A 25244-nucleotide genomic window follows, 5' to 3' on the forward strand; every position below is an offset into this window, starting at 1 on the left:
AAAACAGTGTGGATGTGGCAGATGTTGCTGGGAAGACAAGATGAATGTCCAATTGCATTTTCTCACATCCTCATCTGTATGCATCACACATTAACAAAAAACTCGGTGAATCCATTCAAGTACATTTCTCTTAATAGCACCCTGATGGATAAAAAAAGTAATGCAATGTTTGCAAATATTCAAATGTTTCTTTTTCCATTCCTCTCCGACTTGCAGTCTACACAAATACGAAACGTCTTATGTTTCACAGTAGGAGAACAGATTGTGGAAGTCACCAATTAGCCATGTCACTAATTATCCATACTATACATCTGAGTTTTATGTTTCTTAGCTGAAATTCAGCATTTCAGTTTCTTAGCTAAATTCAATACTTGCTGCAGTCTTTTTTGGAGTAGGAGGCAAACTAAAGAGAATTTCATTTTCTCCCAAGATGTATGACTGCTACCACCCTCCCTAATGTATCTTCTGTCTTCTAGACTGTTTCTGCCTTAAGGAAAGGCTTAAAGCTGTGCATGTAGGTTTTTTTTTTACACATCCAGCTTTCTGTTGCTCTTTTCTTCCAATCTTCCTTCTCTTTTCCAGCTCTCTGATTATTAATAGGAGGCTAATAGCTCTGGGGGTTTCACTGTGGTCTTTGTTCTGTTTGGTGTGTTTGTTGCAACCATATTTTCTGGAGATAAGTGATAAGGGCAAAATCTCATCTTTATTTTTCTAATGGAGTAAAAGTTGCATATGAACTCTAGAGACTCAGAAAATCGGATGGTGAATAGAAAGAACAGAAATGTCATTTTGCTTTGAAATCTTTTGATTCTTTGGGGCCTGACTCATGACTGTGGTGTGCTGGGATTTGGCAATGACGTGGTTGTTCATTTCTTCCTCCCTATTCTCTGTTCTGTGCTCCTCGGGACTGTTTTTTCTAGAAAAGAGCTTCTACCTTTCCATTTTTAATTTGTCAGATCAGCTTTCCTGCCTCTTCTGAAATACCGTCTTTGGTGGCCACAGTGGCCCCCACTGTGTGAGAGAGTGCATTACTGCATTCATCCCCACAGCGCTGCTGGTAGGGGGATGATCACAGCTACTGCAAGTGAAGCGGAGGTAGAGGGGCTGTGAGTACTCCAACCTCGAAACATGGACTCCCACAGACTCTGGAGCAAGGGTCCCCTGGTAGCAAAGCATCTCACGTTCACACTCACACTCTTGTTTGTAGCTGGCCTGGGCTCCTGTAGCACACAAATCCTATCTACACCTGTGGAAGAGACATTTCTGTCTTACTCCAGATGTTCTTGTCTGTCTGATAAAGGTCAGAGGATATGTCTGCAAGGGCAAATTGGGGCTTGTTTGCACTGCACGGAAATAAATGTGCCCTCGAGCGCACTTGAATGCATTGGGTGCGCATGGGAGTCCATCCCCAGGAGTACTGGCTGAGCTGCCCCAGAACCTGCCCTGAGGGAAGTTCTGCAGGCAAGATGGGTGGGAGGTGAGTCTGGCCTGGAGCCTCATCTTTGTGACACTGCCACTCCACAGTGGAGATGCACTCTGGAGATTAAGGGCTAGATTAACATTTAGGATGGTATCTGGCAAACCTGATGCTTGCATGTTCCTAAGATCATCAGAACCCCCTGTGCAAGGTCTGCTTAGCCTGAGAGGCCCTTGATGTCCCTTGGTGTTGATGATGAGAAAGCTTAAGGACTTAATGTGCCTGCATTTTTTCTGTGGGCATGCGCACAATCCTTCCTCCCCTTCCCAGTGCCTCTGAGATGCTAATGTTTGCTTACTGTGACCATTCACAGCTCCAAGTGTCTCAACCTCACCAGAAACATGTAATCTGAGAGAGCACGCCTTCTGCATTGCACCTGTCCCGAAGCATGAGAAGCAGGAATCCCTGCTTCTGCATGCCCCAAGACCTAAAAAACCAAAACCCCAAAGCTCCAAAACCTTGCATGGAGATGGTAGAAATTCCAGGTTTTGATCCCTCTGGTTCTAAACACAGTTCTGTAAGAAGTGCCCAGTTCAGTAGACTAGAGGATATTCTGCAGTGGGTCTCAGCTCTTCTAGTTTGTATAAAGCACTTAAATGTTCACTGGATGAGAGCTGGAGTGTCCATCTCACATCACTGCTCCAACACCAGGGCATGAAGACATTTTTTTTTTTCTCTCTGGCCGAAGGAATATGTAAAAATGCTGTGGAAAGCAGTGCAGTTGCACTAAGAAGCCTGGGTGGCAGATGGCTTGCATTCAGAGCACTTGTTTAAGAGATGGAAGACCTGAAATTAAATCCCTGCTCCACGTCAGGCAGAAGAGAAAGCATCTGAACCTGAATCTTCCACCTCCAGGGTGAGTTCTTTTGCCCTTGGGCTTCTGGGTGTCATCACTGCCACCACATCTTCTTCCTCCTTCTCTTCCCATGTACAATCATTGACCTAGTTTAGCTTGCCCCTGACTGGAAGAAGGCATCTCCTTGCAGTCTGGACTCGGGCATTGGCACTTTAGTGGAAGCCTAGCTTAGTACTTATCCATCCCTCTTGTGGCATTTCCTAGGTCATGTTCAGCATCTTTGCACCCATGCTGCATAAGCGTCTCATTCTCCTCATGGGTTGAATGAATAACTTGAGAAAGGCAATGGGTGCCTGCATGCCAAAGGATGAGAATGAAAGCTATGTATTACATATTTATCCCTTAGTGATTTGCCTAAGACACACAGGATGTCTCTGAAAAGTGGAGGGAACTGCCAGAAGTTCTCCCAGGTTCCATGCTTATGTCTGAACTGGGACCATCTGTCTCTGTTCTCTCTCTGGAGATCCGTTTCTATCTTTGATGTGTTCCTGTGCTGATATAAGCAGATCCCCATGCCTGAATTGTAAGTCTGTTTCAATTTGTCTTTGTAAGCCTTTGGGCAGGGTTTGTGCCTTCCTTTTTGTTCCACGTTTATGGTACTATCCACATAACCTGATTTCAACAGGATCTGATGGACTCTTCTGGGACATGTTGAAGTTCTTGCAGGATAGGTCCTTGGATAATAAGTGCATGTGACCACTTACTCACTTGAAGCTGTCTAATTACCAGGCCCGTCCTGTAATCTCTTGATCATCCCACATGCTTTTATTTGGCAGAAGAAGAGCTATTGTTAACCTGTCAATATTGCTCTGCACAATGTTGTAAATACGAGGTTTTTCATGAAACTTTGGCATTTCTGCTCCTGAAGATAATCCTTCATGAATGAAAGGGCTACTTTTCAGTCCTGAGATTTCTACTGTGGCAGAGAAACCTAATGAGATGGGAGATAAGGTGTATAGGGTAGGGTGTCTCACTGTCTTTTAGGGAGGGGAGGATTAATGTCTCAGTGCCAAAAGCAATGACATAAAGTGAGCCATGGCTTCAGGGTCTGCGGTGGTATGCATCCTCCTCATGTTCATCATATGTTTTTAAGTACTATTTGTGAAAGACATCTCAGGTGAAAGGAACTTAGTATTAAAGACACCTAACTTGTGGTGGTATGTGGAGCAGTGGAGAAAGAAAAGTCCTCGTGGCTTCCTCCTCAACATTTGTCCTGAATTCCATCAGTTTGAGAGAGTCTAAGGGCAGTGTTTTGGAGGGTGGCGTTATACTCTGAATGCTAACCAAAATCAGAGTGGAAAGATTGGTTTGAGTAGATTTTCTTTCTCAGGAAGTGACAGATGATGAGTGCCGATATGCAGAATCACTTCATTTTTTATGTGTGATAACTGGGATTCAGAGCACTGGTTGGCTGGAGATGAAAAGGCAGAACAGTTTGCCACAGGAAAGCCCTAGAGTTGACAGTGAAAAATTAAAGCAGATTTTGCAACTGGTAGTGAGACATACTTAAAAGTTTTCTCACAAGCTTGCAATGAGTATGATGAATGTAATTTCTGAGGTCAGTTACCAAAATGCAATGCTAGCTACCAAACTTGCTTTCAAAACTAACCAGAATTTTCACAGGGGGAAAAAAAAATAAAAGGACAAAAAGGATTTACCTTCTCTTTACTGCAGTGCTAAATACAGAAATATCAGTTATCCTTTTTCAGTAGTCGATGTGTCGGTTTGTGATATTTTGGGATTGTTAGTCCACTGCCTGTGCTGGCAGATGATGTAAGTGGAAAGAGGGGTGTTGGCATTTGGCTCTGGATGTGCCACAGGTACTGATGAATATGAAGTGTGGGGAAGTGTATGGAGACAGTGCGCAAATGCCAACGTCTTGTTGACTCAAAAAAAGAGTAGGCAGGCAAAACAAAAAATAATAATAAAAAAAAATCCAGTGGAATTTATTGGTATTGGATTGGCCAGCAAAACAGGTATGATCTGGACAATGCATGACAAATGGGACTTTTTGATATGCATCTTAACGCCAAGTAGTGGCTTTCTGAAATGCCTGCAATTAATCAACAAGGGCTTTTTAGTTGTAGGAAGAGCAAGAAATATCCCAGTTACGCCGTTTCCCAGCCCCCCCCCCCCGAAGCTCTGCAGAAGCGGTAGCTGCTACGCGTGTGAGGCGGCAGGCGGGGAGGCGGCGGGGCGGGGCGGGGCGGGGCGGGGCGGGGCGGGGCACCCGCTGCAGCCCGGGGGGCGGCCGAGGCGGGAGAGAGGGAGGGGCAGGACAGAAAGCCCCGGGGGGGGGGAGAGCTGGGGAGCAGGGCCCGCGCTGCGCCCCGCGGGAAGCGGAGGAGGAGAGGAGGAGGAGCAGGGTGTGCAGGGTGCAGGCGCTGACTCCTGCGGCGCGGTGGAGTCCCCCCCGCCTGCGCCAGCGAGCTCAGCTCTGGGCTCCACCCCGGCCCTGCCCGCCCCGGCGGCAGGCGGTGTTCGGGCGGGCCGCGGGCAGCGCAGGCGGGGGGGCGGGCAATGGCCGCGGGCAGCGCAGGCCGGGCGGCCCCCACCGTGGGCAGTGCAGCAGGGCGGCAGCAGCGGCGGGCGGTGCAGGCCAGACGGCCCCCGTCGTGGACAGTGCAGGCCGGGCAGCAGCGGCTGCGGGCGGCGCAGGCAGGGCAGCCCCTGGTGCGGGCAGTGCGGGCCTGGTGGCTGCGGCCACGGGCAGTGCAGGCAGGGTGGTCCCCGCCACGGGCAGTGCAGGCAGGGCAGCTGGGGCCAGTGCCGGCAGGGTGGTCCCCGCCACGGGCAGTGCAGGCAGGGCAGCTGGGGCCGGTGCAGGCAGGGCGGTCCCCGCCACGGGCAGTGCAGGCAGGGCGGCAGCGGCCGGCCGCGTGCAGCTCTTGGGGCTGGTGGCACAGATGGGGCAGTGGGGTTCAATGAACATTTCGTTTGGAGAGATGTCAAGTGCGACGTTGCTGTCCGTTGAGTGGGGTGAAACGATTTCTGTCCTGTCGGGAACTGGAAGTTAAATGTTAAATCATGCAGAGACCTTGCATCCAGAGGTTTCAGTAGTGTCGTTCTGGAGGGTGGCAGCTTACTCACGGCTGATGTTTAGTGACTCCTGAAACTCTGGAAGAGCTGGGAATCCAGAGTAATTTACCGTACATACAGCAAGGCCTGTTTTGAATCATGGGCCGAAGAATGAACAACTGATTAGGACTAGATTAAAGAAAAATCAAAGGAGAAAAATATAATTAATGCCAGTCATCATCACTGTCTGTGAAATCAATACTGTAAATCTTATTTGCTACCTTGTTTGATGAGATGGCAAGTTAATTTGATAAGGATGAAAATCACCACATTTGACCCAACATCAAATGAGACAGCAGTTAAGAAAGCCAAACAATATAAAATCAACGTGGCATGTGTGACATTGATTGAAAGCTGGTCTGCTGACAGGTGTGAGAATACAAATGGGGAATCGTAACAGAATCATTAAAGCTGGAAGGCACCTCTGCAGGCCATGTAGTCCAGCCCCTTGCTCAAAGCAGTACCGGCTTCAAAGGCAGATCAAACTGCTCAGGGTCTTGTCCAGCTGAGTTTGGGATGTCTCTACAGGAGGAGATTGCAAAATCTCTTACTTAGTGTGAAAGTTCCTCTTCCTTAAACAGATTGGTTTTAGCAAAGTTATTTGAGAAATGATTCTTTTGTCTATGGTGTTTGGTACTTTTTTCCAAATATATGGGAGAAAGCACAGAACTAATGCAAATGAAGTTTCAGAGGTCATTAATGCTGGAGAAACTAGCAAATGTCAAAGGGCTAGTGCCAGTATTATAATTAAAGTGACCTTGGGTTTCTTGTTTTAACATAGTTGAATATAAAGTTATTGGAGAGAGAACAAAAATCTTAGGTCATACAGATGGAATGGACAGATCCATGCTGGGGGAAAGTGATGTTCAGAGGGACATGGTAAACAGGGTGAATAACTGTCTGAGCATGAGTTGCTGGTGTGGGTCAGTGAAAAACAAACTTCTGTGACCCTTGAAGTTAAAAATGTGAGGAAATGAGGTAGATAATACTGGTTTTTTTGGTCATTGTGCTTTTATTTCTCTATTGGTCCCTATCATTTGGTTGGTAACAATTATTATCAGCTTCCTTTTTCTTTCTTAGGAGTTAATGTCATATGTGCCCTCAAATTCCCTTCCTAAGGGAAGGGTTGGCTGACCTTGGTGTTTTGGAACTCTGGCTTATTGAACATCTACTACAGTTTCTTAAGGATTTCCAGTTATCATTCACACATTTTTGTTAAAATTCTTTATCTCATTTGATTTAGCTCCTAACTATTTTCTACTTAGTGGCATTTGTCCTTTTAAATCACAAGCTGGTTTGGACTTCACTGTCTTGACATGTAACTCACGGCATATAATCCCTTGCCAAAAATAGACTTCTGTGGCCAAACTGTCTTCAATCAAGCTCTTATATCAGGTGCAATTAATTTTCAAATAAGGAAATTATTGCCTGTACTTTTGCATTTGTTTGATGACAGCAGAAGACATCCAGCATGGTTCATTCAGATTGAAGATCTGGGTGATAATGTGGCTTTCTACTCTGGCACAATGCATAGCTGATTATAGACCTAGTCATCTAGCTAATTGATTTGATTTCATAGTCTGCAAAATGGACCACTGCTCACTCATCTTGAACTTTGTAAGTGACAATATTCATTCATAAGCTTTCAAGATAGTTTTCTTCCTTAGTGCCAGCAACTCAGAGATTAGTTGTAGAGGGGACACCTTTACCAGGTCTACAAAGAGAACAGCTTGGTTGCAAAGGGCTGTGGTGGCTGGTCTGAACATGCAAACCAAGTGGGAAGATCTTTGCCGAGCTTTTTAGCTGTGATTTCTGAGCTGTGTACATGTAACTATGTACCTTGCATGACATGCAAGGCTGTCTCTCCTGTTCCCTGTGCCTATGCAGATCCTAGCAATTCACTTTAACATACTTATCATGCTGGGCTCTGTAACACTGTCACATTGCTTGTAGTTGAGCAACTCCAGTCCCTCTCATCTATTATCCAGCTCTTATGCTGATGATTAGGCAATTAGCTTTTTCTTCTTTTTGTGTCCTTCGGCTTTGTGACTAATTTTGTTCTCAACATCTTGATTTTGATGGGTGTTCTTTGTATCTCCCTTTTCACTAGCTCCTTTTTTATCAGTTTGCCACCTTCCTAACTCATACAGTGAACTTGCCTCCTAAAAGGCAAGTTTTTATGTGAAGTGTGGAGACCAGCTGAATGCTCAGCCCCTTCTCCCTCTGTTTCACAGTTTCACCTATTTACCTCTTCAAAAATTAGGGAACTGTTTGCTGTCTGTTATCCTTTGGGCATGAGATATCAAGGATTTATGAAAATGCAGCCTATTCTGGTTTATCCATCTTTTTTACAACCTCCTGAATTGACAGCAGGTTAGTCCCTTTAGGATGGAATAATGAGAATTGCTGGTAATTGCTGCTTCATGTATAAACAATCATGCCCATGTGCTGAAGAGGCCTAACTAATGCCAGCCAATTAAAAGCAATGAGAGGAAGATCATAGTTCCTGGGCTGGTGGAAACAGTGGTAGCCAGTAAACACAACTCTTTGCCTGAAAGAACTGAGCTGACTAACTCTGCTTTTGCTCATGTTACCTGACCTCTTTGGAACGCTTTCAGGTCTTTAAAGGAGTCACGGTCCACACTTTGAGAAACATTACTGGAGAATGATTAACTTCATGGGATGCTTGTCATTGATAGGAGAAAACGAACCAAAGAATTGGCTCAGCCCTTATTAAGGACATGATGTTTCTGAAATTGTCTGGATCATAAATCACCAAAGGGCTCTCTGCAACAGACCCACTTGCCTTTTGATACATAGAAATTACAATAATGTCCCATACATACTGATAAAGCTCTCTCCTTTCCTGGAAAGGTATTTAAAAAAATCTGCACTGCATTAATGAAGTGCCAGTCTGATTCCTATTACAAGTCAATGGCAGCTCTTCTGGTAGGTTGAGGTATGTGGCAGCTTATAATTTTTGAAGCATTAGGATCCTACAGAAGAAGGTACTCATTTATAGGTTAAACTTTCCGCATGGAGAGCACATGAAACAGTGCAGAAAGATTTCCAGCTGTCCTTAGTCTGCTGGAGGAAAAGAAACTTGGGGCAAACCCTAGGCCAGTGTACACTGCTGCTGGCACTAACAGTTTTTGAGAATGGCATACCTAAAAGAGGAATCCTAGAGTGGAACTGCACATGACATTTTCATCAAAGCTTTTCAGATGGGTCTCACACCACTGAAATCAATGGAACATTCACAGGACAGGATGGAGCTTTAGTGGTTTGTTGGCTGCAATTCTCTGTTGACGTTTTCTGGGGCTGCCTGAGGTCAGTGCCGTAACTAAGGATAAACAGCAGCAAACTTCAGCTACCTAAATAGCAAACAACTACATTTTACTTCAAAACTTTTTCATGTTGAAAATTTATAGAAATTGTGCGCTTACTGTAAGTGAAGTTTTTGCTCAACAAATTAATTCCTTGAACTGTTGCTAGGCGTGGTTTCAAAACAGTTCTAATTCTACCAATATATCCTCTTAAATAACAATAAAACATGACTCTTCAAGGAATTGGAAATGTGTCTCAACAATGTTCCTTCTGCTGGCATAGCTTTGTTGGTTTGTTATGTTTTGTATTAGTACTGTACATAGATACAAGGCAAATACCCTACTTATATAAAAATACTGTCTCCTATCAGAAATGCCATTTAATACAAAATATATGAAGACTCTCCATGCCATACTGTCAATCCTTAGTGATTTAATAAAATGCCCATCACCTACTGTGTGCAAATTTACAAGTCACAGACAGTGACTTTTGGAAATTAATAGTTGTTATTTTTTTTTTAAACCAACAGAAACAAGGTGAATAAAATAACATATTTTATAGAAAAAATGTTAGGCAAATAATTCTGTATTTAGTACTACATATAGGCTTTTAAAACGTTAGCAAAATGCAAATTTTATAACTGTATTTTCAGTCATTTATTTTTATTCAATTAACAACAAACATTTACTACCAGAAAGTTTCAGTTTGCTCTAATTAATTAATTAACCTTAGGGATGTGTGTGGGTGAGAGCATTTTGGTGCATATTATTCTATATGGTGGTACCAACCGCTATGCTCTTTCTGGATCACAGCTTCATAATTTGAGGTTATTAAAGAAAACAGTGTGAGAAGAGACCAGATAGAGGCCTTTCCTAAACCTGGAATACCAAAAATCAAGACAGTACTATTTAAAAATAAGCTTGGATTTGGCTTGCAGCGTGGTAGGCAGCTCCCACATTTCCATGGAGCAGGAAGGGATTAATATTCTCTCCCTGCAGGCAGAAGGCAAGTTGCCACCCTCCCCTCTGTACCTGCCAATGCGACCCAGGGAGGAAGGAGGGGAGAATATTTGCATGGATGAAAGAGGAGTCAGGGCTGGAAGTGCTCTGCTGTGTGGAGGAATAATGGATGGTGTCTAGGACAGAAGTGACCTAAGGGGATGGCCCCAGGTTACGATCAGAGTTGTTAAAAAGAAATATGAAAAGTGGGCTGAATCTATTTATTTTTCTGGCAGCAACTGGAGGAGTTTTAACATGATCTTCATTTATATTTGTAGTTGCTGATTCTGACCATATCTGAATAGGGCAGGTGTGCCCACCAGCCCTGTGAATCGTTTAAAATAATTTTTTTCTTATTCAATCAATTTATTCCAAAAGAGATTTTAAGAATCTGGCTCCTCTTACTTGTGATTTCCCCAGGGGTGGTGGGACGTGTGCTTTGTGTGTCCTGCTTTGGATTCTTTGCATACATTTTATGAATGCAAACTGAAATAAATTTTGTTTTTATTATTCCTTGCACAGCTTAACTGTGTAAAATTATGACATGCTTAGGACATCTCAGGGAAACTTTTGGTCATTTTGGATGTCATGCTGATGTCTTGAATGATGAAAACAGTTGATGAAAACAAAAAATTGTCTGTGGCAATCTCCACAGAGGAGCTCTTCCCCTGTTATCTAGTTTTTCCTGTCTGGAGACAGTTTCACAATGAACACTTAATGTGAACAAAAGCGATGTAATCAGGTAAATTGGCTTGCACCAAGTCTAGGATTAGAAGACGTGATGGCATGGCTATATGGGCAGCCTGTGAGTGGCTCGGTTACTCCTGTTTGTTGTGGTGGCCGCGGCCGTGGAGCGCCCAGATGTTGAGGGGAAGTGTATGTGTGCAAGTGGGTGCTACAAAGTGACCAGGGATCTGAAGTGACGTTTCCAGCCCAGCACCCAAAAAGCTTTCTGGACTTTTTTCTGGATTCCACAACATTTCCCCTTTTCCCCTTGAAAGCTGCAGCCCTGGCACTTTATTCCTCCCTGGTGCTATAGGAAGAGGAAAGCACAGCTCCTCCCTTGCCAACTGATCTGGAGCCAGCTGGTCAGGAGGACGGTTTTTGGGCACCAGCTCAGCTGTTTTACTCCCTCACTTCCAATAGCATGGTATTGATAGGACTCAAAATTGCTTTCCACCAGCCCTGTACTCCTGTGTGTGGTTTGCCCAGACAACATTTGAGTGTGGCCATTAATTTTGTCTTAGTAATGAAAAGTATGAGTAGGACACTTTAAAATAGATTTCTTTTTTTTCACTGTGAAAATGTTTAAAACAAGTTTACAGTATTTTTTCTACCTTGACAGCTGCTTGTAATCTGTTACTTTCCTCTGAGGTTAGCTTCGTATATTACTATGTCTGGCATTCCTTGTGGTTTTTACTACTCTCTGGGGACAGCAGCATCCTAGCACCGCAGAGGTGCTTTGAACAAAGCCAGAGTGTCAGCCTGCAAGCCCCAAGTTAGGTAGCTGAATAACTAATTTGTATAGTCATGGCCTATGAAGCCCCTGTGATTTAATGGCTATTGCAGGTGTTTATAGAGTATCTCCTCTGGAGATGTGCCCCTTGTGTGGGACTCTTCGACTTAATTTTTTACTTTTTAGAGACAAATACTGAGCACATACTGCATCTAGCAGAGCAATGTGAATACAACTGAAAGAAGCATTCGATATCAAAACACATTCTGCAGTAAATCTGGTGAGCAATCATGTTAGCCAACTCGCTGCAAGTAGATTTGACCAATTTGTAGAGGTGCTTCAACTCAGATGCTGCTTTTTCTACTTATTGAACAACTTCTTTAGATTTGTGTTTTGTGCACATTCATAGCCATGCCCTGGGGTGTTTGCATAAATGATGTTTTAGACATGTAAATCTGACTAATAACACACCCACCCATGGCTGGCAACCTAACACCGCAGCCTGACACTGAGGAATGATCTAATCCCGGGAGGTATCTCTGGCCTGAAGGAAAGCAGGGAGGGAAGGGTGGCTTCTCCAGTGGGTGAACCACACTCTGAGGCCCTTAACTTGGGACTTGCTCATCCAGTGAAGCGCTAGAAGTGTGGGCCTTTCAATAGCCATGTCTGGTTTGTGAAAACAATTCCTGTACTATGTCTGCATGCAGTGGTAACATGCAAGGAATATGACTCTTCAATCTGACACTGCCCTTTCTGAATTTCCAGAGATCTCTTCCTTTTACATAAATGCATTCAGGTTTATGGATGGGTCATCTTAGAAGCTGGAATTTTATCTTTCCCAAAGATGGCTTTTTCTTGATGCTTTGCTGCTACTCTACTCACTGCTGATCAGGAATGACCACCTGAAGGGAGAACCGGTAATTTGCTCCAGCAGGCACCTGCACCGCTGTAGGAATTGTCCTCAGCATCACCAGTTACTGCCAACTGTGTCAAGGTGGTGGTTGTGGAAGGAAGACTTTGCCAAGAGGTGACCAAGCACACTGTATGTGTAGATCAGGAATACTTCCAGGAAAGTCAGCAGAGTTTAAAAACTCAGGCCTCTATTGAGTTGCATCACCTCCTCCGGCCCCGCACCCCCAGACCAGCATTCAGAATAAAAAAGAATAAACACAATTTCTGGTTCAGGTTCTTATTTTCAGATATGACTAATATGAATGTAGAAAGGTGGGAGAATCTGGAAGAGAGGACTCAAGAAAATGAGCCTCTTGAAAGAAGTCCTTCCTCATCTCCACCAGCTATATGTTGTCTTGTGACATGAGGTGAGTGTACAACCATCCAGTCTCTTAAGAAGGCTCTTAGCTAATGCAATTCTGGATCCCTCACTGTTTGACACAGGTTTGAGTCCTTTTAAAAAGCCTCCAGGCTTTTGCCTTCATTGAACATCATAACTGAATTTGCACTGCAGTAGGTAAATGAATACCACTGCTGGTTTATTTATTTGCTTATGGATTGATGCTGTGGTATCACGTGTGATACCTCCTAGAAAATTGCATAGCTCTGGGAACGTGGCCATGGGTGCAGTGAGTTTTACTTCCCTGGCCGTTTCCCTCCTTTTCTAGGTTTTCCCTTCATGTGCATTTCCTTTTGGGTTTGTCCTCTTGAGTGGCAAGTGCTGGTGCTGGCAGTGGGCAGGAAGCTGACCCCAGGAACTGCGAGGGAAGGGCTTGGGTGCAGCCTTTCCCTCCCTTCAGGGCTTCAGGGCAGGAGTTGCCGGTACTCCCTCCCATGCTGATCCCAACCTGCCAGCTGGGGTTTGGTGGGGAGAGGTCTCTGCTACAGCCTGTTCCTGGGAGGTAGGCTCTCCCTTAGGGCGTGCAGTGCCTCTGGCTGTGCTAACAAACCACTTCTTCCCCATCAGCAGGCATGCCTCCTTTGCAGTAATGCAGAGAAGAAAAGGGCTCCTTGGTTTATTTGCTTCTCTCGTGTCCTTTATAGATGCTGTGACACTGAGCCAGACCTCATTTACATGTAATTAACTGCACTTGTCCCTTTAAATTATGAAGGCACACAACTGGCTACAAAATGGCTTAACAGGTACCTATAGTGTATAATTAGCGTTGCATGGGCTCCTCATCTGTTTGTTGATGGGCTAGTACAAGCAAGTGCAACCTTCCAAATGACACCAGGCACAGGCTCTGTCTGAAGAAGAAAGCGCTTGTCTGTTGGAGGCAAAGCGGACAGAAGCAAGCCCTTGTTGCCACCATGGTTAACACAGAGCCCCCACATGTCTGAGTTCTCCTGAGGGTGCCCTGTTTTCCTTGCAGATGTGCTGCATAGGCAGAGCCATGGGGTTTTTTACACTGGCCCAGGGTTTCTAGCCAGTGGGCGGCCCTGCTGAGGGACTGCGTGATAGATCCTTGCCTGAGCCACCATAAAGCTGGAAATCTGCAATGTTTCTGTACTGCATGCACAGATTAGCTACCTGGCATGTGCACAGCCAGCATGAAGGTCCTGGGGATTTCAGACATTGTTGTTCTGCTTGTGTGAATAGATAGTATGGTAAATCTGAAGTGTTTGGGACTGTGGATTTGCTGTGCTTACTCATGTTATTTAGCTGTCAAACATGCATGCTAAGTCAAACATGATCCTGAGCTCTCACATCTACTGAAAATCCTCAGATCTTTTGTGCAAAGTATGTACAGACAGTTTGGTTGCTTTCTGAGATGTTGGGTTTTACAGGCTGTCTGCCAGCCTAGCAGTGGCCAGAGTTAGTGGGGTATTGCTAGAAGTGGACACTTTGTCCTGCCCTGAATGGGGAGTCACTTGTGAGACCAAGCTTGGGTGATGACTTCAAGTGGTGTGGTGCCACCATAAGCAACAACATAAGGAAGATCACTGCCTCATCACACACATGGGTCTGAGGAAACTGGACTGTTTCCCGTCTTAAATATAATATAGGTGAATTTAAGGGTGTGCATCATGTCATGCAACACAGAGCGTGAATCACATCATGTAGCAGTGGGAGGAAAAGCCCCTATGGGTGCCCTTGAGAAGCAGCTCCTGGGGGACCTGGGTGCGGGTGCAGCTGCAGTCTGGGGTGCAGCATGTGAGGAAGTTAGGTTGCCCAAGGGCAAAGTGGGCAGTTCTGGGTGTGCTGGGCCAGGCAGAGTGCCTTACCTGCATGTCTGTGCATGTGTTCATGGGTACGTAGGTGTATAGGGGCTGCAGTGGTTTGGCAGGGGCTGTGTGTGTGTGATGTGGGCAGGGGTCAGCCCTTGGTGAGTATGGGAGCTATGCAGCGAGAAACTCCCAGGTGTATCGTGGAAGATCCCTGAGGAAAGTGGGATTTCTCCTTGCCAGAGGAGGTGGGGGTACCTGCTGGAGAGCCCCACAGAGCAATACCTCACCTTGAGTGCTGAAAGGACGGGGAGGTGGTGGCCAGAGGGGGGGGTGGCACCTCCTCCTACCTGTCAAATGGAAACAGGAGCTTGGCCTTCGTTTGTGCTGTGTATTTAGATTTCAGGCTTTGCAGGCAGGCACTGCCCTTACTGTTTGTACAGTCCTTGGCCTGGTAAATCCTGGTCTTTGCCAGGGCACCCAGGCACCTCTGCAGTACTAATGAGCAATAACAGACTCTGCAATATTAACTCTTTCTGTGCTCTCTACAGCAACCCCTGGCTGCACAGTCAGGCAGGCTCACGGGAGAACAAGACAAGCAGGAGGATAATTCCATTGGGATACAAAGGAAGGGATGCAAGTGCACTGCTCAGCCACTGCGCACCGGAACAGCGGCAGAAGTTAGTTTCCTGGAGGCAGCTAAGTGAGATTTGACCAGTGACTAAAGCACAGTATGGGGATGTTTGTAGCACAAGAGGGGCACCTGAAAACTGGTTTCTGAGGGTCTGCCTAATCGGAAAAGTTTTTAAAACACTAGAGAATTTATATATGGAAGTGTGAGAGGGAGTGGAAATTTGGCTGAGGAGTGAAAGTGGAAGTAAGGAGGTTTAGGAGCCCTGTCACCCCAACACAGTCAGGGTAGTATCTCCTCTGAGCCATGGTTCTATAAACACTGGTTGGTTTTGTATCTCTGAGATAACCAGGTCAATTAAATTCATGATATACTTGAAGGGAGCGTGAACTCTTGGCAGGAGGAACTCCAAGCCTTTACTTGCAATGGCCTTCAAGGGCAAGTAATTACACCTCGCTCAGTTTATGTGTCAATATTTCACAGTGAGATACCTCTCTACTGAGTGTATAGGTACTCTGCCCTTTAAGATTAGCTCAAGGGAGGAGGACTGATTGCTTCTCCTCTAGAAAGTTCATATTCCCCAATACTGTCAGAGGATCTTTATTTCTCTTCCAACTAAGCCAAGTGGTATGAGTTCAGTGAATTACAATAAGCGAGACACTCCCTAGTGCTATTTTCAGTCACTTATCAGATTAGATCAAGTTGCCCTTTCCTTTGAAATGAAAGTAATCTATTACGTGTTTGTTGCACTCTCTGTGTAACTAAGTCGAGAAAATCAGTATCATGGCAGTCATTTCAGTGTTGTGCTTATTATTGCTAATGCACTATGTTCAGTCATTGAGAGAGTTCCGAGATGTGGATTCTTGAGATGCTGATGACAGAGGGCTCTTGAGTTAAAAGGTGAAAAGCAAAGGAGCAGAAAGGAGGGTGCTGGCGTTATCTGGCAAAATTTTCTAAAAGTAATTTTTTTGATCAAACAGCATTTGGGCACTGCTGATTGCATTCATTCTGTTCTGTTATTCATACATACGTACATCCATCCATCTTAAATTTTATTTTGAATCTATGTGCACATCCTTTTTGATCTGTTGTTGGGTTGAAGATGTACTCATTAAAAAACCTAAAAATCCACTTAGCACTTGATTCAAAGAATCTATCACCAATATTCGAGTGAGCGGAGGTTATCTTTAGTCGGCAGCGCTGGGTACATGGGGGATCGCTCCTCCAAAGTCATGCACACCAAGGGAACCTTTCAGCCCCCTCTTTATACAAGTCACTCATGTCTATTCATTAACTTTCCGGGAACTCATTAACATTTCTCACACCTGGACAATTAGCACATTCCTATTCAAGGACCTAGTATATCTTCAAGTTAACAACATTAACATATCTTGTGCCTGGACAATTAGCACACTCCCTATATCACCCATTTAAGGATTTAGTACATCCTCAAGTCAACAATAAGGGTCTTCTCAGATAAACATGAGCACACCTTTAAATAAATCATATATGGCCCATTATTCACACTCCATGAAAGACAACTGATAGCTTCCATCCACTGGAACCATATTGAATGCCATTCCTCATCCTGGCATCTCAGAGGAAGCTTTTGGGATGCTTTGTTGTCCTAGTCTTTAGAAATTTATTAGGCAACAAGTCATTAGCTTACTGGCTTTTCATCTACATACCAAATGTTCCCTATCTGGGCCCTTTTCCTTTTGATCTCATGCCCTGGGTGTAGGGCCTTGTCACTCTCCTGTTACTTGTGATTTCCCCAGGGATGGTGGGGGGTGTGTGTTGTGTGCCCTGCTTTGGATTCTTTATGTACATTTTATGAAAGCAAACTGAAATAGAAAAAGTTTTTTTATAGGAGACAGGAGGCACAGAGTGCCTGGAACCTCACCCTAAAATGGGGTGAGTCCCAGCTTGACCCGGAGGGCTGCCTATTTGTCTCCTTTTTTGAAAAAACAAACAAACAAACAAACAACCCCCAAACTGTTCACATTTCCCTACATTATCTGCTTCCCAACAGCGATAACATTTCAGAGTGCTGCAGAATAGACATACATTGACTATTCTAGTTAGCTTTGTTGTGTAATTGTAAGAGGAAAAAACCCAACCAAACAAAAAATCTACATCTGAACAGCAAAGTACCTTGGGTGGAAAAGCAACCTGGAATTCAAGATTGTTGTAAAGCAATAAAGACACCACCATGGATTGCAGTAGTCCTTCTTCACATCCCTCCTGTTAATCAGCTCTGTCTTCCTTATTCCTTTTCCTACACTCATTGGGCAATCTGATGGTTTGCTCTCCTTACCTGGTGCTTTTTGGATGGAAGGCACAGTTCAGCTTTCATCTGAAGATGCTGAGTCCTATTTCTCTCTCTCTTTTTTCTTCACATCCTTTAATACTCTTGGTGGTTGCCATTCCTTAATCTTTTTTCTTCCTTTTTTGCAAGTCTCCTGGGATATTTAGTTCCTTTTCATGCAGCTAAGAATATGCACCAAAGAGCTTGGATTTAGATATTAAGGTAAATCATTTAATACAGACACATGAGGAGCTAATGTTTATCAGAGGTACATTTGTTTTCCACTGAGAGAAGAAGCTTCTGAAAATCAGCTTTTAAAATTTTAATAGATTATTCCTACTTTATGGAAAACATGGATGGGTCTCTTTCTAATGGGTTTGTAACAAAGGAGATGTGTGTGAGACCTGTAGAAGAGGGCGATAAAGTGAAGCCTTGCCTCCCCTTTCCCTTCCCTTTCCCCTTCCCCTTCCTCTTTCTCTTTCTTTTTCTCTTTCTCTTTCTTTCTCTTTCCCTTTTTCTTTTTCTTTTTCTTTTCCTTTTTCTTTTTATCTTTTTTTTTCCTTTTCTTTTTCTTTTCCCCAAAACAGTCAAAGAATATCCAAATGTGAAAAGTTCAATTAAGATTTGAAAAGCATATATAGACACACACAGGCCGCACCTCCTGACTTCTATCTGAACTCACCTCTAATGCAGAGCCTTCTAGCACCTGGCAGTTGAATCATATATCCTTGACAGCAGGCAGATGAGGATAGTTTTCCTGTAGTACGGCTGGATACTTGGATGATCTTTCTTGTCACTGGTCAGGAGTATGTCAGGTGTTACTGTAAGTACCAGCACCTGGGCACAGAAGTCATCGCTGGGTTCTGGTGCTTGGAGCAGGGGATGAACCGCAGTCTGGTCCCTCTCTGGCTCCATGTTACCACCTCTGGGACAGTGGCAGCTTGCACCATCAGGTCCATACTGTAAAATGGCAGCCCAACCTAAATGCCTCCAGCCTCTCTCCTTGGAGTGCTGGGCTGCCACCAGGCAGCACCACAGATCAGAGCAGGCTGCATGGGCTCCCTGGAAGAGCAGGTGGGGGACATGGAGGTGGCTTGCCCAGTCCGGTGGTACCCTGAACCCTCTGTAAGTGGATGTGTGCTTGTCCTTGTGCTGCTGGCTACAGCAAGGTGGGATACACCGCTTGCCTGTCCCCAGCACGCCTCTTGGTACCTCCACCCTGTGCCTGAAGTTCTGCTTGGGTCCGCGCTGTGAGGGTGCTCACAAGCCTGAGCTTGAGCATAGGCCTGGGTTTGTGCTGCACAGGGCAGGTAAAGGAGGTGCTGGAGCACGGGGTCGCAGTGGGCACTCTCCCCTGCAGAAATCGTGCCAGGGAGGCCAGCAGTGTCCTCTGTTCTCACATGCGTGTTCCCTACAGCTATAGGAGCTGTGAGGTGACAGGGTCAAGAGGAGGTTAGGTCCAGAGAAGGCTAGCATTACAGATGGTACAGGAATTAGTTCTCACCTGCCATTAGGTATGAAGTGATGGGAAGTGATGAGTGTAGTTAGTGGCGGGCTATGACAAAGTGGATGAAGTAAGGAAGGTGGTTACATTAAGGCTAGGAGGTCTGGCAGTTTGGGTGAGTGTACTTGTTCTTGGCTCAGTTAAAAGCCCTTTTCGAAGCTATAGTTACTGATGACATGCTTCTCTGGTGGATGAGCAGAACCTTCTGAAAGGTTTTGGAGAAAACCCCCCAGTAATTGCCATGACCTACCCATAGCAGGGGATCCTTCCAGGACAAACAGGTGAAATGGAAAGGCAAAGGCTGGCTCTCTTCAACCTCTGACATATTCACTATTGCTATACAAGGCACTCTGCAGAAATTGAGTTAGTATAGGGGTAACTTCCATCTGTTTTGTGCGGAAAAAAAACAGGGTATGATTCAGTTCCTGTCTTGGATTAGAGCAGATGGCCCAGGTTTGAACTGATACTTTACTTTTAAAAAAAAATAAATCACGCAGTTATTCCTACAAGTTTGTTTCTTCTTTCACAAGGCTGGAAACTGGGTGTGAATTCCAGGGAAAGGGTTAAGTGTATCAGGAGATTGTCAGCCATTGGTCTGACTTTAAAACAAGGTGCTGGAGGGCATATCTTAACTTGACTTGTTGCATTGTTAATTTACAGTTTGGGTGTGGAGGGACCTGCCTTCCCTTCTTTGTAATCTATGCAGGTGTGCACAGGACTTCAAAGCTGGTTGCAGTGGATCTTATGTCCGTGAGAAAGCCTCGGCTGAACAAAAATGTGCTGGGAGATGTGAACCCCAGCTCCCTTGTGCAACTGCCTGCAAGTCAGTTTGTAAATGTGGATTTCTGCTGGGTATTGGTTATACAAAGGGCCTTCTCTGTAGGCCACAAGTCCCCCACTGCAGATTTTAGGTCTTACACTACCGTGAGATTTTAAAATTATTTTTAAAAATGTGAAATCACATAAGAACACTAGTCACTTGCTCTAATTTTTTTTCTCTGCTTCCAGATGACTTGTGAAATATTCCGGTTTTCTACCAGTGTTTTAATTAGCAGTATTTTGAGGTATCTCAGAGGAGAGAATTTTAACCCAAAAACTGATCACAGACTTTTCACGCTGATAATTCACTAGTGATTATTTGTCATGTCAAACTGGGCAGCCAAAAACTATTCTACTGGGCTGGGCTGGTTGGCTAAAGCTCTTTAAACCTGGTGTAACTCAATTGCACAGAAACAGCTCATTGTGAGTGGTGAAGCACAAGTGCTCCTGCTCTCCCAGACCCTGTGTGCAGTTGGAATTTGAGGGAAGTGGAACTTGTGGTGGGTTTGGTGGAGCAGGGTCTGCAGTTTTGACTGTACAGGTACCTCACCATTAACATCTTGCAGCTGAGCAGAGCAGAGATCAGTCTATCCCATTTTTTCTCCACAAGCTGGAGGAAAAAGAATTACTAAGCACCGCCCCCCCCCCCCCTTAACATTAGTATAGAAAAGTTGACAAGGAGATTGCGTGTCAGTGAAACTGTACCTCACAAATTTTGCCAATTTACTTAATGACTCCAGTACTTCATTGTTGCTTATTATTGTGATCACAATTGTGGAAAGAATAATAGAGATTGATTCCTTATGGCTCTACTTTGTTCAGTGGTTTCTTTTATAGCTTTCTCTGTCCATTTTATGTTTTCACTAATCAATTTTTTGGACGTCCCCGAATGAAATTCAGCATTGCTCTATAGGGGAGGGTACTACAGCTGCAGTTGTACAGTGGGGAACACTCTGTCAGTGGTTTTTAGGTTTTTGACATTTGGCTTTGATGCAGAGTGAGACTTGCACCTTTCAAATGCTTTTGGGGAAGCACAACAAGGGTAGCAGTCTCTGACGGCCAGGTAGGCTGGTACACTGTCATGCTGTGGATGACTGGTGAGGCACAAGGTGTCTGAAGATGGCCGTGAAATGCTTATTGGCTCCAGCTGCTGTTAATGCCTGACTGCAGACATGGCTGAGAGCTGGCAAGAATTGCCAGTATTTTTAAATAAAATGTTTCTAGCTATAACAGTAAAATTATGAGTTTGTCAAGCAATTGTTTTATATAATTTTATATTTATATCCTCTTTCTGCAATTCCCCTCATCTCCCAACCACCAAAGACTAAAGGAATACAGAATGGCTTGGGGATTTTTCCTTTGCTTGTTTTGCAGAGGTCATGAGGCCCTTGTAAAAAAGCTATGGTAGTGTTTGCAGTCCTCTTTTGGGACAGCAAAGGTCCACACTGAACTTCTGGCTTTACTACATTCAAATACATGGGCTTTTCCTTGTCCAGGGAAGGAACTAAAGCCCATGATATATGTATCTCAGGTGAATATTCAATGTACCGAGCTATTAAGTCTCTCCTGTAGGAGCAGTTACATTTTGAATTAAATATTCGTTAGGCCAGAAAGAGAGAGGAGTTACTCTTTCACCAGCATTCAACCATAAAATGTCCCTGAACCCTCTGCTGTTAATATTCACCCCATTATTCGTGGATGGGACTGACGAACAGATTCCTTGATCTACCCAGTATGCCTTATTCTTGTAAAAATGGTGTTCTTACTGTCTTTGACTCTTTGAGAGTGTACAGGCATTACATCATGCTAAATAGATTTAAGAATGTGATTTCTGTGAACGGGAGCTTAAATCATTGACCAACTTACTGTGGAATTTTATGGAAGCCTTAAAGGTGGTCAGGAGCAGACCTTTAAGTGGAAACTCAGCATGGAAAGCAGAGCCACATGCAGCTGAAATGACAGCCTTAGAGTTTGCAGATGGTATCACTAAACTGCTTTGGAACAAGAAAAGACTGCCTGGAAAGATAAACTGTGTATTAGGCTCCATAGCTTGGTCTGTTGAGGGACTTGAGTTTATCACAAACCCCTACATTAAATGGTGCAGATCATTAAATGCTGCAGATGTCCTGGGTGGGAGAGATCACAGCTGGTGGCCAGGGTGGGTGTGTGCAGCCCGCCTGGGAGGGTGCCCAGCCTCCAATTGTGCATGTTCTTATCTGTTACTTGCTGCTGCCGGTGTCAGATGAACACAAGTTGTCTCATTTTAAAGGAGAAGTCTGATGCAAATGACTGTGTGACCTTTGCACAGGAAAATACTTGCACGAAAATACTTGCACGTCCCTGATTTTTTCTTAAGCTAGAACAAAAAATAAAAAGATGAGAAGGGGAATTAAGAAGAAGATACATAAAGTAACAAATGTGAGAGAGGAACCAAGAGAGAAAAGAACAAAAAGGAAATTGACGTTGGTAACTACAGCAGGTCATTTACTCCCGAAGTGTTACCCATTTATGCCAGAGCTGTAAAGCTAATAGCTTTTTTGTTGAAATAAGTTGCTTATTCTCCTGTCCAATGGTTGTTAACTGGCTTCTAAATATGAGGACTAGGCAGAGTATCAAGCTACAATTAAAAATAAGAATAAATTAAGGCTTGCCAATTACAGCACTGAATATCCCTGGGGCCAGCAGAGACATTAACGTTTTTTCTTGTGTCTGCAGTTGAGATGAATGAACAGTATGTCTTTTTCTCTTATCCTGCTCTCAGAGATGGCCAGAAGAGAAAGGGTCCCAGCTGAGGCAGCAGAGAGCAGTCAAAGAAACAGTAAAGCCTGTGAGGAAAGGTAACAAGTGAAGTTACGGAGCAAGTCAAACAAGAATCCCTTTTTAAATGGGATCCTGGACTGAAGACACAGGCAGTATGCTGCAACGTGAATGCGGCAGCAGAACTTTTCTGTGCCTGCGAAGAAGAGCATTCATGTGCATACCAAGGAACACAGATTTTTTGGATTTAGGAACAGAATTTCGTTAGGTAAGCTGAGTAGAGATAAAGATGCAGATGAAGAGCATTGGCAGAGGTAGAGTCAATACAAGAAGAGTACCGGGCATGGACTACAGGGGCCAGTGGATCAGTCCTGGGGGATCTGCCCTTTAGATCATTTCTACTCTATTTCAGGGCATGTCCAGAAGTGTGACAGACCCCGCTGGTCTCAGCAGCTCCAAGGACACTGAGCACATGTGGCCACAACTGATTAGGGTATCTTAGCAGATGAGCATCTTCTGCTGGCTGCGTTATTTATTCCTTCGCTCACCAGCAGTTGCACACAGATCAAAAGGAGTGGAAGTCCATCTCACTGTGGAGAAGTCTCCATCTTTCTTTGCAATTCCCTAGGGTGAACTGCACTTTGTGGTAACCTGCACACTTGCTGCCCTCTCCCAGCAACCCCTCTTGGCTATGCCTGTCCAGGCTGCTGTGGAGAAACCCCTCAGCTAGGGTCAACCCAGGCACATCTCATATTTAAAAATAATTTACAGATGTTGTTCATACCCCCATGAGATTTTCTGAAAGGTTTTGCAGACAAAAATCAGCAGTGGATGATGTCAATTACACGGAATAATATTAAAGTTATAGACACAGTTTCCCACTGGGAAGTGGAAGATGATATGCCTTTAAAACATTTAACAAGTCATTGTCCTCTCTGCTGTGAGTAGCCAGCCTATCTGTGGAATGTGTTTTCACAAGGTATAGACCTCTGTTAGACGGGAAACTTATTTTAGTACTCAGTTTCCATTATGTGACCCCTTTGACCATTTGGGAATTGGCCACGTGTGAAGATAGGAAATGCAAAATGAAGTGCATTAGGGGAGCAGCCAAACTCCAGACCTTCTCTTCTCCAGGCTTCTTCTGTGGCTGTGTGTAAGGCAGGACCCGAGGGTCAGGAGCTGCAGTGCTCACCTTTGGTTTTGTTCGTGCTGGCAGAATGCTTTGATTCTGAGTGAGAATGTTTTGACAGAGGAAAAAAATATTCCATCAGAGGCAACTAAGTTTCAGGAAAAAAAACCCAAACCCAACAAAACCCAAAAATGAGTAATAGGATTCTTATGCATAGCTAATTTTCCAGTGGAGAAAATAAAGTAAAACTGATTTTTTTTTGAGCAATTTTGGGTACCACAAGTCAAAATGAACAGAAGATTTAGACCTATAATTTTCAGGAAATCGGCATAAATTAGGAACCTAAAATCAGAATTAAGGACCTTAGTGTTTTTTCTAATGTGGATCTATGCACATAAACCCATAAACAGACAATGGCAGAGACTATCCTGATTCCAAGGTAGGGACACTTGTTTTTCTCTTTATCTCTAGTGGCTTCACTGGTTTTACTGGACATCAAACATCCTGCGAAAATGGTGTGGTCAAATTGAAGCACTTTCAGAGGGCACACAGCTGCCTCAACTACTGTTGTCACAGCCCTGGTCCCCACTGTCCAGTTGAGCTCAATCTAATTCTAAGTCTTGTTTAATAATGAACAGTGATTTATTATGTTTGATTCCATGGGCCTTATACCTCCATGAGCTTGCATGCTGCAAGGTCCTCCCAACATGCTTGCAGTTTTCACCCAACTGTAGCTGGCCGCATGCTTACAGAGCTGGAAGAATCATCTGGCGTAGTTATTGGCTCTGCCTTCTAATTTCTTTCTGTGAACGGGTCCCTGGCTTGGATTCAGGCCACAGCCCAGTACCAATGGAATGAAAAATAATAGATTTCTTTTAAGAAAATGCTTCCTTCCTACATAACAGACAGGCTTCTTAACTCCCTCTGCATCCCACACTTTAAGTGGAAATTGGAATTGCCATCTAGTCCCAGCTCCTGGGAGATTTTTTCTAAAAGTTTTTTTATTATTTAAAATTATTATTTTTATATATATAAAGTTATTTTAAAGGTTATTTTATTATTATTAAAAAGGTTATTAAATTATTTTTATTCTCTAGTTTTCCTTCCATGCCTTTTCTGGTTATTTTAGGGCTCTGTGTTGCTAGTAACTGTGAAGCCATGGTTACTCGAAAATGGGATTTTTTTGGGCTTCTGTTTCTACCACGTTGGATAATAGGGTGAAAACTGGCTTTTCTCACAGCAAGGGACTGAATGCGCTCCTTGGGATCTCTGCAAGGTGTCCCCTTCACTGAGGCATATGGAGGCAATACACACTCACCTCCTGAGAACACCGGGTTGCTGCTTCCTCCAGCCAGGACTGCACAGCCAAGGAGAAGGTGGGCTGATCATGGGTGTGTAGACCTGCGAGAAAGCCCAGGGAAAACTCTGGACTACGGCAGCTCTAAGTACCTGTCAGAACTAGCTAACCAAAAACCTATTTCAAAAGTTTTTTCTTATGGAATTCTGCATCCTGAAGACAGTAACATATACAACAGCAGCAGTAAAAAATTCACATCACAACAGCAACTCATAAAACTTATTCAAATTAAATGAGAAATAAAAGCAATGCTGAATGGTTATTTAAAAATGCAGTAAACAGGAAGGCATACGTATTTTTTATTATCCCAGCGCTTCAATAAGTAAATAAAAAAAGTATCTGCGTGATAGTACTGCCAGGTTTTATTCCCCTGCTACCAGGTCAGGACCTCATGATCTCTTCAAGACTTTGATTAATAATATTTTATGCT

The 25244-nt window shown here is 44.1% G+C and overlaps 1 long non-coding RNA gene across 2 annotated transcripts in view; it reads left to right on the plus strand.

Moving 5' to 3' along the window:
• LOC129783707 (uncharacterized) overlaps window positions 1-25244 on the plus strand; it is a 66348-nt gene that overhangs the window by 36671 nt on the left and 4433 nt on the right. The window contains exon 3 of one of the 2 annotated variants that reach the window (XR_008745539.1): window positions 24698-24848. The exons of the other annotated variant lie outside the window; for it this stretch is intronic. This is a non-coding gene — a long non-coding RNA (uncharacterized LOC129783707). The remainder of the gene's footprint in view (window positions 1-24697; window positions 24849-25244) is intronic. 2 annotated transcript variants of the gene reach the window in all.

Source organism: Falco peregrinus, chromosome 2 (genome assembly GCF_023634155.1).
Source record: "Falco peregrinus isolate bFalPer1 chromosome 2, bFalPer1.pri, whole genome shotgun sequence".
NCBI lineage: Eukaryota > Metazoa > Chordata > Aves > Falconiformes > Falconidae > Falco > Falco peregrinus.